At 51.7% G+C, this 14,454-nt stretch overlaps 1 protein-coding gene across 2 annotated transcripts in view; it reads right to left on the bottom strand.

Annotated features, from left to right (window-relative positions):
• Positions 1-14,454, bottom strand: part of klf7b (Kruppel-like factor 7b) — a 171,358-nt gene that overhangs the window by 62,269 nt on the left and 94,635 nt on the right. The gene's annotated exons all lie outside the window — the stretch shown is intronic.

A 14,454-nucleotide genomic window follows, 5' to 3' on the forward strand; every position in this document is an offset into this window, starting at 1 on the left:
GGGGTCGTGGTGAAGCAGGGTGTGTGTGTGTGATGGTGGGCTGAGTGACAATGGATGGGGGCGTCAGGGGTTGGGGTGAAGCAGGGTGTGTGTGTGTGATGGTGGGCTGAGTGACAGTGGAGGGGGGCGTCAGGGGTTGGGGTGAAGCAGGGTGTGTATGTGATGGTGGGCTGAGTGACAGTGGAGGGGGCGTCAGGGGTTGGGGTGAAGCAGAGTGTGTGTGTGTGATGGTGGGCTAAGTGACAGTGGAGGGGGGGTCAGGGGGTCGGGGTGAAGCAAGGCTGCTATCAGTCAAGGAGGCCAAAGAGGAAACGACAGCTGAAACATAAACACACACACGCTCAGACACACACACACACACACACACACACACACACACCACACACACACACACACACGCGCGCTCAGACACACACACACACACACACACACACACACACACACACACACACACACGCGCGCGCTCAGACACACACACACACACACACACACACACACACACACACACACACACACGCGCGCTCAGACACACACACACACACACACACACACACACACACACACACACACACACACACACACACGCGCGCTCAGACACACACACAAAACACACACACACACAAACACACACACACACACACACACACACACACGCGCGCTCAGACACACACACACACACACACCCCATCTCCCATTATCTAAGCCCCAGGGTTCCTGACATTTAGAAGATACAGTTACAGAGAGAGGAAATAAACACAGTGTGTATCTGAGCATGTGTGTGTGTGTGTGTGTGTGTGTGTGTGTGTGTGTGTGTCTGAGCGTGTGTGTGTGTGTGTGTGTGTGTATCTGAGCATGTGTGTGTGTGCGTGTGTGTGTGTGTGTGTGTGTGTGTCTGAGCGTGTGTGTGTGTGTGTGTGTGTGTGTGTGTGTGTGTCTGAGCGTGTGTGTGTGTGTGTGTGTGTGTGTGTGTGTCTGAGGCATGTTGTGTGTGTGTGTGTGTGTGTGTGTGTGTGTCTGAGCGTGTGTGTGTGTGTGGTGGTGTGTGTGTGGGTGTGTGCTGTGTCTGAGCGTGTGTGTGTGTGTGTGTGTGTGTGTGTCTGAGCGTGTGTGTGTGTGTGTGTTGTGTGTGTGTATCTGAGCGTGTGTGGTGTGTGTGTGTGAATGTGGTCGGAGCGTGTGTGTGTGTCGTGTGTGTGTGTGTGTGTGTGTGTGTGTGGTGTGTCTTGAGCGTGTGTGGATGTGTGTGTGTGTGTGTGTGTGTCTGAGCGTGTGTGTGTGTGTGTGTATCTGAGCATGTGTGTGTGTGTGTGTGTGTGTGTGTGTGTCTGAGCGTGTGTGTGTGTGTGTGTGTGTCTGAGCGTGTGTGTGTGTGTATCTGAGCATGTGTGTGTGTGTGTGTGTGTGTGTGTATCTGAGCGTGTGTGTGTGTGTATCTGAGCATGTGTGTGTGTGTGTGTGTGTGTGTGTGTGTGTGTATCTGAGCGTGTGTGTGTGTGTATCTGAGCATGTGTGTGTGTGTATCTGAGCATGTGTGTGTGTGTGTCTGAGCGTGTGTGTGTGTGTGTGTGTCTGAGCTTGTGTGTGTGTGTCTGAGCGTGTGTGTGTGTGTCTGAGCGTGTGTTGTGTGTTGTGTCTCTTGAGTGTGTGTGTGTGTGTGTGTGTCTGAGCGTGTGTGTGTGTGTCTGAGCGTGTGTGTGTGTGTCTGAGCGTGTGTGTGTGTGTGTCTGAGCGTGTGTGTGTGTGTGTCTGAGCGAGCGTGTGTGTGTGTGTGTCTGAGCGTGTGTGTGTCTGAGCGTGTGTGTGTGTGTGTGTGTCTGAGCGTGTGTGTGTCTGAGCGTGTGTGTGTGTGTGTCTGAGCGTGTGTGTGTGTGTGTCTGAGCGTGTGTGTGTGTGCGTGTCTGAGCTTGTGTGTGTGTGTCTGAGCGTGTGTGTGTGTGTCTGAGCGTGTGTGTGTGTCTGAGTGTGTGTGTGTGTGTGTCTGAGCGTGTGTGTGTGTGTCTGAGCGTGTGTGTGTGTGTCTGAGCGTGTGTGTGTGTCTGAGCGTGTGTGTGTGTGTCTGAGCGTGTGTGTGTGTGTCTGAGCGTGTGTGTGTGTGTGTCTGAGCGTGTGTGTGTGTGTCTGAGCGTGTGGTTGTGTGTGTCTGCTGAGCGTGTGTGTCTGAGCGTGTGTGTGTGTGTCTGAGCGTGTGTGTGTGTGTGTCTGAGCGTGTGTGTGTGTGTGTCTGACCGTGTGTGTGTGTGTCTGAGCGTGTGTGTGTGTGTGTGTCTGAGCGTGTGTGTGTGTGTCTGAGCGTGTGTGTGTGTGTGTCTGAGCGTGTGTGTGGGTGTGTCTGAGCATGTGTGTGTGTCTGAGCGTGTGTGTGTGTGTGTCTGAGCATGTGTGTATGTCTGAGCGTGTGTGTGTGTGTGTCGGAGCGGTGTGTGTGTGTGTGTGTCTGAGCGTGTGTGTGTGTGTGTCTGAGCGTGTTGTGTGTGTGGTGTCTGAGCGTGTGTGTGGGTGTCTGAGCGTGTGTGTGTTGTGTCTGAGCGTGTGTGTGTGTGTGTCTGAGCGTGTGTGTGTGTGTGTCTGAGCGTGTGTGGTGTTTGGTGTTCTGAGCGTGTGTGTGTGTGTGTGTGTCTGAGTGTGTGTGTGTGTGTGTCTGAGCGTGTGTGTGTGTGTGTGTCTGAGCATGTGTGTGTGTTGTGTGTCTGAGCGTGTGTGTGTGTGTGTGTGTGTCTGAGCGTGTGTGTGTGTGTGTCTGAGTGTGTGTGCTTTTGCTGCCTTAATTGAAAACCCGGAGGTAAACCAGTGAACTAATTTCTGACTAAAAACACAAGTTAAGAGCAGAAGAAGAAGCTCAGTGAAGAGATGAAAGACCAATGGAAAGACACTTCCAACACACATCAGCCAATCAGCACAATGCTGCGTGGCAAAAGAGATTTCCTTTGATCCGAAACAAGACTCCCCATCCCTGTCCCAAATGGCACTCTATTCCCTATATAGTGCACTACTTTTGACTACACCCCATAGGGCCCTATTTAAAAGTAGTGCACTGTAAAGGGAATAGTCTGTCATTTGGGACACAGACCTCTTTAAGGGGAGACCAAGGTCCTGGCAATCGAACAGCTTGTTCTGTCAGAACTTCAATCTCAACAAAGAGATTTGGTTCTGTGTTCAGGAGGGTTGAGAGAGTACACCCTTTGAAAAAAAGATGCTATCTAGAACCTAAAATTGTTATTTGGCTGTCCCCATAGGAGAACCCTGTAAGAACCATTTTTGGTTCCAGGTAGAACCCTTTTGGTTTCTATGTAGGACCCTTTCCATCGAAAAGGGTTCCATGTGGAACCAAAAAGGGTTCTCCTATGGGGACAGCCGAATGTAGAGAAAAACAATAGACCAGCATCTGAACAGGCGGTACAACACTCCCCTTGTCAATGTCTGATGGGACATTCTTCATCTAATGCAGTTAACACAGAAAATATTACATTTATACGACAAAACCCAAGCCTTCTGAATGTCCCTGAGGCACAGCTAGCTTTTATTGCCTAGGTTATGTCCCTGAAACCCCCTACCCCATTGGCCGACTCCAATGACAATCAACAGTCCTATGGAGTGGGTCCAATCAGACACTCCTGCTGTGAGTGCTCTGCCCCCTCCCCTCGCTGCACCTGTGTCAACCCCCCTCCCCCAGTCCTTCTCCTCCCAGTCCATCTCTACTCCAGTCCTTCTCTCCCCCAGTCCTTCTCTCCTCAGTCCATCTCTCCCCCAGTCCTTCTCTCCTCCAGTCCTTCTCTCCTCCAGTCCTTCTCTCCTCCAGTCCTTCTCTCCCCCAGTCCTTCTCTCCTCAGTCCATCTCTCCCCCAGTCCTTCTCTCCTCCAGTCCTTCTCTCCTCCAGTCCTTCTCTCCCCCAGTCCTTATCCCTCCAGTCCTTCTCTCCCCCAGTCCTTCTCTCCCTCAGTCTCTCTCCCTCCATCCTCTCTCCTCCAGTCTTCTCTCTCCAGTCATCTCTCCTCCAGTCATTCTCTCCTCCAGTCCTTCTCTCCTCCAGTCCTTCTCTCCTCCAGTCAATCTCTCCTCCAGTCATTCTCTCCTCCAGTCCTTCTCTCCCCAGTCCATCTCTCCTCCGTCCTTCTCTCCCCCNTGTGTGTGTGTGTGTGTGTGTGTGTGTGTGTGTGTGTGTGTTGTCGTGTGTGTGTGTGTGTGTAGGGATGGTAGTAGAGCCAGTGGTGTGGTGTGTGTGTGGGGTGTATGTGTATCTGAGCGTGGTGTGTGTGGTGTGTGTGTGTGTCTGAGCGTGTGTGTGTGGTGCGTGTGTGTTGTGTGTGTGTGTGTGTGTGTGTGTGTCTGAGCGTGTGTGTGTTGTGTGTGTGGTTGTGTGTCCTGAGCGTGTGTGTGTGTGTGTGTATCTGAGCATGTGTGTGTGTGTGTTGTGTTGTGTGTGTCTGAGCGTGTGTGGTGGTGTGTGTGTGTCTGAGCGTGTGTGTGTGTGTATCTGAGCATGTGTGTGTGTGTGTGTGTGTGGTGTGTATCTGAGCGTGTGTGTGTGTGTGTATCTGAGCATGTGTGTGTGTGTGTGTGTGGTGTGTGTGTGTATCTGAGCTCGTGTGTGTGTGTGTATCTGAGCATGTGTGTGTGTGTATCTGAGCATGTGTGTGTGTGTGTCTGAGCGTGTGTGTTGTGTGTGGTGTCTGAGCTTGTGTGTGTGTGTCCTGAGCGTGTGTGTGTGTGTCTGAGCGTGTGTGTGTTTTTGTGTGTCGGAGTGTGTGTGTGTGTGTGTGTCTGAGCGTGTGTGTGTGTGTTCTGAGCGTGTGTGTGTGTGTCTGAGCGTGTGTGTGTGTGTGTCTGAGCGTGTGTGTGTGTGTGTCTGAGGCGAGCGTTTGTGTGTGTGTGTCTGACGTGTGTTTGTCTAGGATCTTGTGTGTTGTGTGTGTGTCTGAGCGTGTGTGTGTTCTGAGCGTGTGTGTGTGTGTGTGTCTGAGCGTGTGTGTGGTGGTCTGAGCGTGTGTGTGTGTGCGTGTCGAGCTTGTGTGTGTGTGTCTGAGCGTGTGTGTGTGTTCGAGCGTGTGGTGTGTCGAGTGTGTGTGTGTGTGTGTCTGAGCGTGTGTGTGTGTGTCTGAGCGTGTGTGTGGGTGTCTGAGCGTGTGTGTGTGTCTGAGCGGTGTGGTGTGTTGTCTTGAGCGGTGTGTGGTGGTGTGTCTGAGCGTGTTGTGTGTGTGTGTCTGAGCGTGTGTTGTGTGTCTGAGCGTGTGTGTGTGTGTCCTGAGCGTGTGTGTGTCTGAGCGTGTGTGTGTCTAGCTGTGTGTGTGTGTCTGAGCGTTGTGTGGTGTGTGTCTGAGCGTGTGTGTGTGTGTGTCTGACCGTGGTGTGTGTGTGTCTGAGCGTGTGTGTGTGTGTGTGTCTGAGCGGGTGTGTGTGTGTCTGAGCGTTTGTGTGTGTGTGGTGTCTCCCTGAGCGTGTGTGTGGGTGTGTCTGAGCATGTGTGTGGTGTCTGAGCGTGGTGTGTGTGTGTCTGAGCATGTGTGTATGTCTGAGCGTGTTTGTGTGTGTGTGTGTGTGTGGCGTGTGTGTGTGTGTGTGGTGTCTGAGCGTGTGTGTGTGTGTGTCTGAGCGTGTGTTGTGTGTGTGTGTGTCTGAGCGTGTGTGTGTGGTGTGTCTGAGCGTGTGTGTGTGTGTGTCTGAGCGTGTGTGTGTGTGTGTCTGAGCGTGTGTGTGTGTGGTCTGAGCGTGGTGTGTGTGTTGTGTTCACCTGAGCGTGTGTGTGTGTTTGTCTGAGTGTGGTGTGTGTGTGTGTCTGAGCGTGTGTGTGTGTGTGTGTCTGAGCATGTGTGTGTGTGTGTGTCTGAGCGTGTGTGTGTGTGTGTGTGTGTCTGAGCGTGTGTGTGTGTGTGTCTGAGTGTGTGTGCTTTTGCTGCCTTAATTGAAAACCCGGAGGTAAACCAGTGAACTAATTTCTGACTAAAAACACAAGTTAAGAGCAGAAGAAGAAGCTCAGTGAAGAGATGAAAGACCAATGGAAAGACACTTCCAACACACATCAGCCAATCAGCACAATGCTGCGTGGCAAAAAGAGATTTCCTTGATCCGAAACAAGACTTCCCCATCCCTGTCCCAAATGGCACTCTATTCCTATATAGTGCACTACTTTTGACTACACCCCATAGGGCCCTATTTAAAAGTAGTGCACTGTAAAGGGAATAGTCTGTCATTTGGGACACAGACCTCTTTAAGGGGAGACCAAGGTCCTGGCAATCGAACAGCTTGTTCTGTCAGAACTTCAATCTCAAACAAAGAGATTTGGTTCTGTGTTCAGGAGGGGTTGAGGAGAGTACACCCTTTGAAAAAAAGATGCTATCTAGAACCTAAATTGTTATTTGGCTGTCCCCATAGGAGAACCCTGTAAGAACCAGTTTTGGTTCCAGGTAGAACCCTTTTGGTTTCTATGTAGGACCCTTTCCATCGAAAAGGGTCCATGTGGAACCAAAAAGGGTTCTCCTATGGGACAGCCGAATGTAGAGAAAAACAATAGACCAGCATCTGAACAGGCTCGGTACAACACTCCCCTTGTCAATGTCTGATGGGACATTCTTCATCTAATGCAGTTAACACAGAAAATATTACATTTATACGACAAAACCCAAGCCTTCTGAATGTCCCTGAGGCACAGCTAGCTTTTATTGCCTAGGTTATGTCCCCTGAAAACCCCCTACACCCATTGGCCGACTCCAATGACAATCAACAGTCTATGGAGTGGGTCCAATCAGACACTCCTGCTGTGTGAGTGCTCTGCCCCCTCCCCCATCAGCTGCACCTGTGTCAACCCCCTCCCCCAGTCCTTCTCTTCCCCAGTCCATCTCTACTCCAGTCCTTCTCCTCCCCCAGTCCTTCTCTCCTCAGTCCATCTCTCCCCCAGTCCTTCTCTCCTCCAGTCCTTCTCTCCTCCAGTCCTTCTCTCCTCCAGTCCTTCTCTCCCCCAGTCCTTCTTCTCCTCAGTCCATCTCTCCCCCAGTCCTTCTCTCCTCCAGTCCTTCTCTCCTCCAGTTCCTTCTCTCCCCAAGTCCTTATCTCCTCCGTCCTTCTCTCCCCCAGTCCTTCTCTCCCCCAGTCCATCTCTCCTCCAGTCCTTCTCTCCTCCAAGTCTTCTCTCCTCCAGTCAATCTCTCCTCCAGTCATTCTCTCCTCCCAGTCCTTCTCTCCTCCAGTCCTTCCTCTCCTCCAGTCAATCTCTCCCCTCCAGTCATTCTCTCCTCCAGTCCTTCTCTCCCCAGTCCATCTCTCCTCCAGTCCTTCTCTCCCAGTCCATCCTCTCCTCCAGTCCTTCTCTCCTCCAGTCCTTCTCTCCTCCAGTCCTTCTCTCCCCAGTCCTTCTCTCCTCCAGTCCTTCTCTCCTCAGTCCATCTCTCCCCCAGTCCTTCTCTCCCCCAGTCTTCTCTCTCCAGTCCATCTCTCCCCCAGTCCTTCTCTCCCCAGTCCATCTCTCCTCCAGTCCTTCTCTCCCCCAGTCTTCTCTCCTCCAGTCCATCTCTCCTCCAGTCATTCTCTCCTCCCAGTCCTTCTCTCCTCCAGTCCTTCTCTCCTCCAGTCCTTCTCTCCCCAGTTCTTCTCTCCTCCAGTCCTCTCTCATCAGTCCATCTCCTCCCCCAGTCCTTATCTCCTCCAGTCCTTCTCTCCTCCAGTCCTTCTCTCCCCCAGTCCCTTATCGCTCCTCCAGTCCTTCTCTCCCCCAGATCCTTCTCTCCCCAGTCCATCTCTCCTCCAGTCCTTCTCTCCTCCAGTCTTCTCTCCTCCAGTCCTTCTCTCCCCAGTCCTTCTCTCCTCCAGTCCTTCTCTCCTCAGTCCATCTCTCCCCCAGTCCTTATCTCCTCCAGTCCGTCTCTCCTCCAGTCCTTCTCTCCTCCAGTCCTTCTCTCCCCCAGTCCTTATCTCCTCCAGTCCTTCTCTCCTCCAGTCCTTCTCTCCTCCAGTCCTTCTCTCCTCCAGTCCTTCTCTCCCCAGTCCTTCTCTCCTCCAGTCCTTCTCTCCTCAGTCCATCTCTCCCCCAGTCCTTATCTCCTCCAGTCCTTCTCTCCTCCAGTCCTTCTCTCCTCCAGTCCTTCTCTCCCCCAGTCCCTTATCTCCTCCAGTCCTTCTCTCCCTCCAGTCCTTCTCTCCCCCAGTCCTTATCTCCTCCAGTCCTTCTCTCCCCCAGTCCTTCTCTCCCCAGTCCATCTCTCCTCCAGTCCTTCTCTCCTCCAGTCCTTCTCTCCTCCAGTCCTTCTCTCCCCAGTCCTTCTCTCCTTCAGTCCTTCTCTCCTCCAGTCCTTCTCTCCCCCATTCCTTCTCTCCCCCAGTCCTTCTCTCCCCCATTCCTTCTCTCCCACAGTCCCCCTCACCCCTGTCTTTCCCTCACCCCTGCCTCCCCCTCACACCTACCTCCCCCTCACCCCTGCCTCCCCCTCACCCCTGCCCCCCCCCCCGACCCCCTGCCTCCCCCTCACCCCTGTCTTTCCCTCACCCCTGCCTCCCCCTCACCCCTGCCTCAACCTCACCCCTGCCTCCCCCTCTCCCCTGCCTCCCCCTCACCCCTGCCTCTACCTCACCCCTGCCTCCCCATCTCCCCTGACACTCCCTCCCCCCTTCCTCCCCTCATCCCCCTTACACCCCGCACAAAGCACACTTCCCTGACACATTCTCTCACAGCAAAGCAAATAGCACCCCCCCCCCCTCATATCCTGTCCTCACTCCCCACCACTACCCCCTGCCCTGCTCCACTGCCACCCCCCCCCCTCATATCCTGTCCTCACTCCCCACCACTACCCCCTGCCCTGCTCCACTGCCACCCGGGCAGCCTAATAACCATTAAACAAATGACTAGCTCAGGCAAGCGGGCAGCTGAGGATACAGACACGTGTATAGTGCAGAAAAAGACCAATTCAAACAAGAAAAGACAAGGCAGATATGCCTTTTAATTTGGGGGATAATTGAATCCCGTTTCTCTTGGCCCCTCGCCACTGGCGCAGGGATGGGATGGGGTGGGGAGGGGGATATGATGGCTGGTTGGAAGCGAATGTCTTCGCTGCCGTCTCTCCACTGCCGGCCCGTTGCCCGAGTCATTTGTCAAGTCATGGGTTTGTCCTCCAACATGCTGTATTTGTCGAGGGTGTAAAAATGATGTGCTGGCTGTCTACAATCCATTTCTACAGGGAGGGAGTGCTGCACACAGCAAGATCCCCATCAATTCCCTCCGACAGCAGAATTGTCTGCAGAGCCAGAGCACTGCCACCATATGGGTCCTGGTCCAAAGTAGTGCACTATATAGAGAATAGGGTTCCATTTGGACCACAGGTGATGAGTCCATCTCCAGAGAGCAGGGCCTCCTTCAACCAACCCCACACTCACGTTAGTCCTGGAGGGCCATTCAAATTCTGAGTGCCCTGACTGAAAAATAATCAACACTTTTACCATACATACTGTGTAAGTTAAAACATGTGAAGGAGAGGCCATGTGTGAATATACCAACCTACAGCACTTATAGCAGAGCTGTCAATACAAGCTGGTAGCATTACTCTAACATACACAGAGAACTATCCCATGTAACCTTGCAATGCACGGCATTTCAGAATGACATTAATCTCGGTTACCCAGAAGTAAAATTGTCTCGCGAAAGTTTGTCATTTCCTGTTTTACTTCTGAGGGAACGCTGGTAACAATTGTGATTACCTTTGTGCAAAGGATAGGGGGCAATATCCAACACTACAACCCCCCCCTTCCACTAATTTCACCGGTGTTGTTCATCATGGCCAAAAAAGGAAAATGTATTTTATGAATTTCTATGATATAGCCAATTTCAACTTTGTGGCTGTGGAATCTAGTGGAAACAGTTAATTGTCCGCACACAGTCTTGAAAATCACGGCACCAGTTTAATCACAGCCTTTGTCCAATCCTGATTCGTCCAAATAATCAATGACGAAAACCATAAACCAGGAACTACTGCTGCTCGTAATCACATACTTCTATGTGAGTCTTGACAGGTCCCAGTTACCAGGAGGAGAGAGGAAGAGGAGAGAAGGAGAGATGAGGGAGAGAGGAGAGATGAAAGAGAGAGGAGAGCACCTGGCTGTTTGTGGAAAGCAGGAATTCAGAGCCTCATTTGGCAACATCTAATAATATCCCTCTGCTGACACCACCTGCTGCAAGCCAGGTCTCTCTCAGGGAAATGTGTGTGGCGGGGGTGAAGATATGTACGTGTGTGTGTGCACTGTGTGTGCATTCCATGTGTGTGTGTGTAATTGCATGTGTGTGTTATTTCCTATTGACTGCGTGCCTGCCATGCAGCTAGTGCAGAAGAGGGGGAGTCAAATGGCCCCTGAGAGAGGAGAGGGTTGTGGGGGACACAGGAGAAAAAGGAAGAGCGATTGGAGGACATGGCCCTATTAGTGGACTAGCCTGAGCACCGGGTGAATTATGGCTGTGCTGCAAATAACCCCCTAGCCACTCCAGAGTGTGTGTGTGTGTTTCAGCCATATTGGTTAAGCTAGTTGGCTTAGTGTGGCCATTCTTATAGGGAGACTCGGGAATCAATACATCACTATTACCCCCCCCCCCCAAATTGCCACAGAAAGCCCTGGGTTAATTTTCCTTGTTATCTAGCTAGGTGGTGAGGGTGGTTGTAGTGTGTTGTGCACTGTCTGGCAGTGGCAGCCAAGCTGAGTAAGGAATGTGGCGTTTGGTGTAGTATGAGTTGTGATTTAAAGTTGTGATTTAAAAGTGTTGGTTTGTATGAAGACAATGGTTGGTCTCGTGTAGAGTGAGTGATGTGTTGTAGGTATGAGGACAATGGTTGGTCTCGTGTAGGGTGAGTGATGTGTTGTAGGTATGTATGAGGACAATGGTTGGTCTCGTGTAGAGTGAGTGATGTGTTGTAGGTATGTATGAGGACAATGGTTGGTCTCGTGTAGGGTGAGTGCGGGTGAGTGATGAAACTTTGTTCTGTAGGTATGAGGACAATGCATTTGTCCTAATTCGACATGCCACACAGGACCTGTTCTCGTCTGCTGTGACGTCAATTACATCTGATCTGCTTCATCTCTCCAGATGTCTCTGTCTGTCAAAACATGAAGCAGATGGAATCTCATCTATCAGATCATTCTCCATTCATTTCTGTCCACCCATAGTACGTACAGACAGTAAGACTGATACAGATCCTCTCTGTGTGCTTTAATGTATGTTTCCCTCGTCAGTGGTGCTGTGTTCCCCTGTACAGTCAGTGGACCAGAGTTCAGTCTACACACAGGGTGTTGATGCCTCCCCAGCCTGGATGTGGCTCGGGGCCAAGGGTCAAGTCTGCTCAACATCTGTAGTCTCAGTAGGAGGACTGATGAGACAGCTGTAGCTCTGAACGGGAATCCCACCATTCCATCCTCTATCTGAGAGACAGGCGGAAGACTATGCCCTACACCAGGGTTATGCCCTACACCAGGGTTATGCCCTACACCAGGGTTATGCGCTACACTAGGGTTATGCCCTACACTAGGGTTATGCCCTACACTAGGGTTATGCCCTACACCAGGGTTATGCCCTACACCAGGGTTATGCGCTACACTAGGGTTATGCACTACACTAGGGTTATGCCCTACACCAGGGTTATGCGCTACACTAGGGTTATGCCCTACACCAGGGTTATGCGCTACACTAGGGTTATGCCCTACACCAGGGTTATGCGCTACACTAGGGTTATGCCCTACACTAGGGTTATGCCCTACACTAGGGTTATGCCCTAAACTAGGGTTATGCCCTACACTAGGGTTATGCCCTACACTAGGGTTATGCCCTACACTAGGGTTATGCACTACACTAGGGTTATGCCCTACACTAGGGTTATGCCCTACACTAGGGTTATGCCCTACACTAGGGTTATAAGCTACACTAGGGTTATGCCCTACACTAGGGTTATGCGCTACACTAGGGTTATGCACTACCCCAGGGTTATTCCCTACCCCAGGGTTATTCCCTATGCCAGGGTTATGCCCTATGCCAGGGTTATTCCCTACACTAGGGTTATGTCCTATGCCAGGGTTATTCCCTACACTAGGGTTATGTCCTATGCCAGGGTTATTCCCTACACTAGGGTTATGTCCTACGCCAGGGTTATGTCCTATGCCAGGGTTATGTCCTATGCCAGGGTTATGTCCTACGACAGGGTTATGTCCTACAACCAGGGTTATGTCCTACACCAGGGTTATGTCCTACGACAGGGTTATGTCCTACGACAGGGTTATGTCCTACGGCAGGGTTATGTCCTACGCCAGGGTTATGCCCTACACCAGGGTTATGCCCTACACCAGGGTTATGTGCTACACTAGGGTTATGCCCTACACTAGGGTTATGCCCTACACCAGGGTTATGCCCTACACCAGGGTTATGCGCTACACTAGGGTTATGCACTACACTAGGGTTATGCCCTACACCAGGGTTATGCGCTACACTAGGGTTATGCCCTACACCAGGGTTATGCGCTACACTAGGGTTATGCCCTACACCAGGGTTATGCGCTACACTAGGGTTATGCACTACACTAGGGTTATGCACTACACTAGGGTTATGCCCTACACTAGGGTTATGCCCTACACTAGGGTTATGCACTACACTAGGGTTATGCCCTACACTAGGGTTATGCCCTACACTAGGGTTATGCGCTACACTAGGGTTATGCCCTACACTAGGGTTATGCGCTACACTAGGGTTATGCACTACCCCAGGGTTAATCCCTACCCCAGGGTTATTCCCTATGCCAGGGTTATGCCCTATGCCAGGGTTATTCCCTACACTAGGGTTATGTCCTATGCCAGGGTTATTCCCTACACTAGGGTTATGTCCTATGCCAGGGTTATTCCCTACACTAGGGTTATGTCCTTTGCCAGGGTTATGTCCTACGCCAGGGTTATGTCCTATGCCAGGGTTATGTCCTATGCCAGGGTTATGTCCTACGACAGGGTTATGTCCTACGCCAGGGTTATGTCCTACGCCAGGGTTATGTCCTACGACAGGGTTATGTCCTACGACAGGGTTATGTCCTACGGCAGGGTTATGTCCTACGCCAGGGTTATGTCCTACGCCAGGGTTATGTCCTACGCCAGGGTTATGTCCTATGACAGGGTTATGTCCTACGACAGGGTTATGTCCTACGACAGGGTTATGTCCTACGCCAGGGTTATGTCCTATGCCAGGGTTATGTCCTATGACAGGGTTATGCCCTACGCAAGGGTTATGTCCTATGACAGGGTTATGCCCTACGCCAGGGTTATGTCCTATGACAGGGTTATGCCCTATGACAGGGTTATGCCCTACACCAGGGTTATGTCCTACGGCAGGGTTATGTCCTACGCCAGGATTATGTCCTACGCCAGGGTTATGTCCTATGACAGGGTTATGTCCTACGACAGGGTTATGTCCTACGCCAGGGTTATGTCCTATGACAGGGTTATGCCCTACGCCAGGGTTATGTCCTATGACTTGGTTATGCCCTATGACAGGGTTATGCCCTACACCAGGGCCCGCTGCTGAATCTAGTTGATGATCCCTCCAACTACGCCCTTATTTAGTCACTCATTATCCACAGTAATTGACCATGAAAGTACCCAATGAATACACAGTTAGTGCTAATGTAATCTGGCTAAGTACTGTTCTGGTGTAAAGATAGTGAAGCTCAGCTCTGGGGTTGAAGACTAGGGAGGACAGCAACTCATTCATTACTTTGTTTCAATATTGACCTTTTCTTTCTTGCTGCCTATCAACACCAAGAGGGAGATACTATTTTAGTCCCCCATGGGCCCTCCTACATTCCTCCTTTCCTTCTCTCTTCTCCTCAAATCCTCTGCTGTCATGTCTGTCTTTCATTATCTTTCCCCCGTTACATTACCACCAGGCCTCGGTCTGCTCTCCCCTCTCCCCTCTTCCCTTTTCCTCTCCCTCTTCCTCTCTCCTCTCCCCTCTTCCTCTCTCCTCTTCCCTTTTCCTCTCCCTCTTCCTCTCTCCTCTCCCCTCTTCCTCTTCCTCTCTCCTCTTCCCTCTTCCTCTCCCCTCTTCCTCTCTCCTCTCCCCTCTTCTTCTCCCTTCTCCCTCTCCCCTCATCCTCTCCTCTCTTCTTCTCCCCTCTCCACTCTTCCTCTACCCCTTCCTCTCCCCTCTTCCTCTCCCTCTCCCCTCTTCATCTCCCCTTGTTCCTCTTCCTCTACCCCCTTCCTCTCCTCTCTTCCTCTCCCTCTTCCTCTCCCCTCTTCCTCTCTCCTCTCCCCTCTTCTTCTCCCTTCTCCCTCTCCCCTCTCCCTCTCCTCTCTTCATCTCCCCTTGTTCCTCTTCCTCTCCCCTCTTCCTCTCCCTCTCCCCTCTTCATCTCCCCGTGTTCCTCTTCCTCTCCTCTCTTGTCTTTTCCCCCTGGCTGCTGCACACCAGACCGGACCAGAAGACCACACATACATTACTGGTCAAAGGTTTGGCC

Source organism: Oncorhynchus kisutch, linkage group LG26 (assembly GCF_002021735.2).
Source record: "Oncorhynchus kisutch isolate 150728-3 linkage group LG26, Okis_V2, whole genome shotgun sequence".
NCBI classification, from domain to species: Eukaryota; Metazoa; Chordata; class Actinopteri; order Salmoniformes; family Salmonidae; genus Oncorhynchus; species Oncorhynchus kisutch.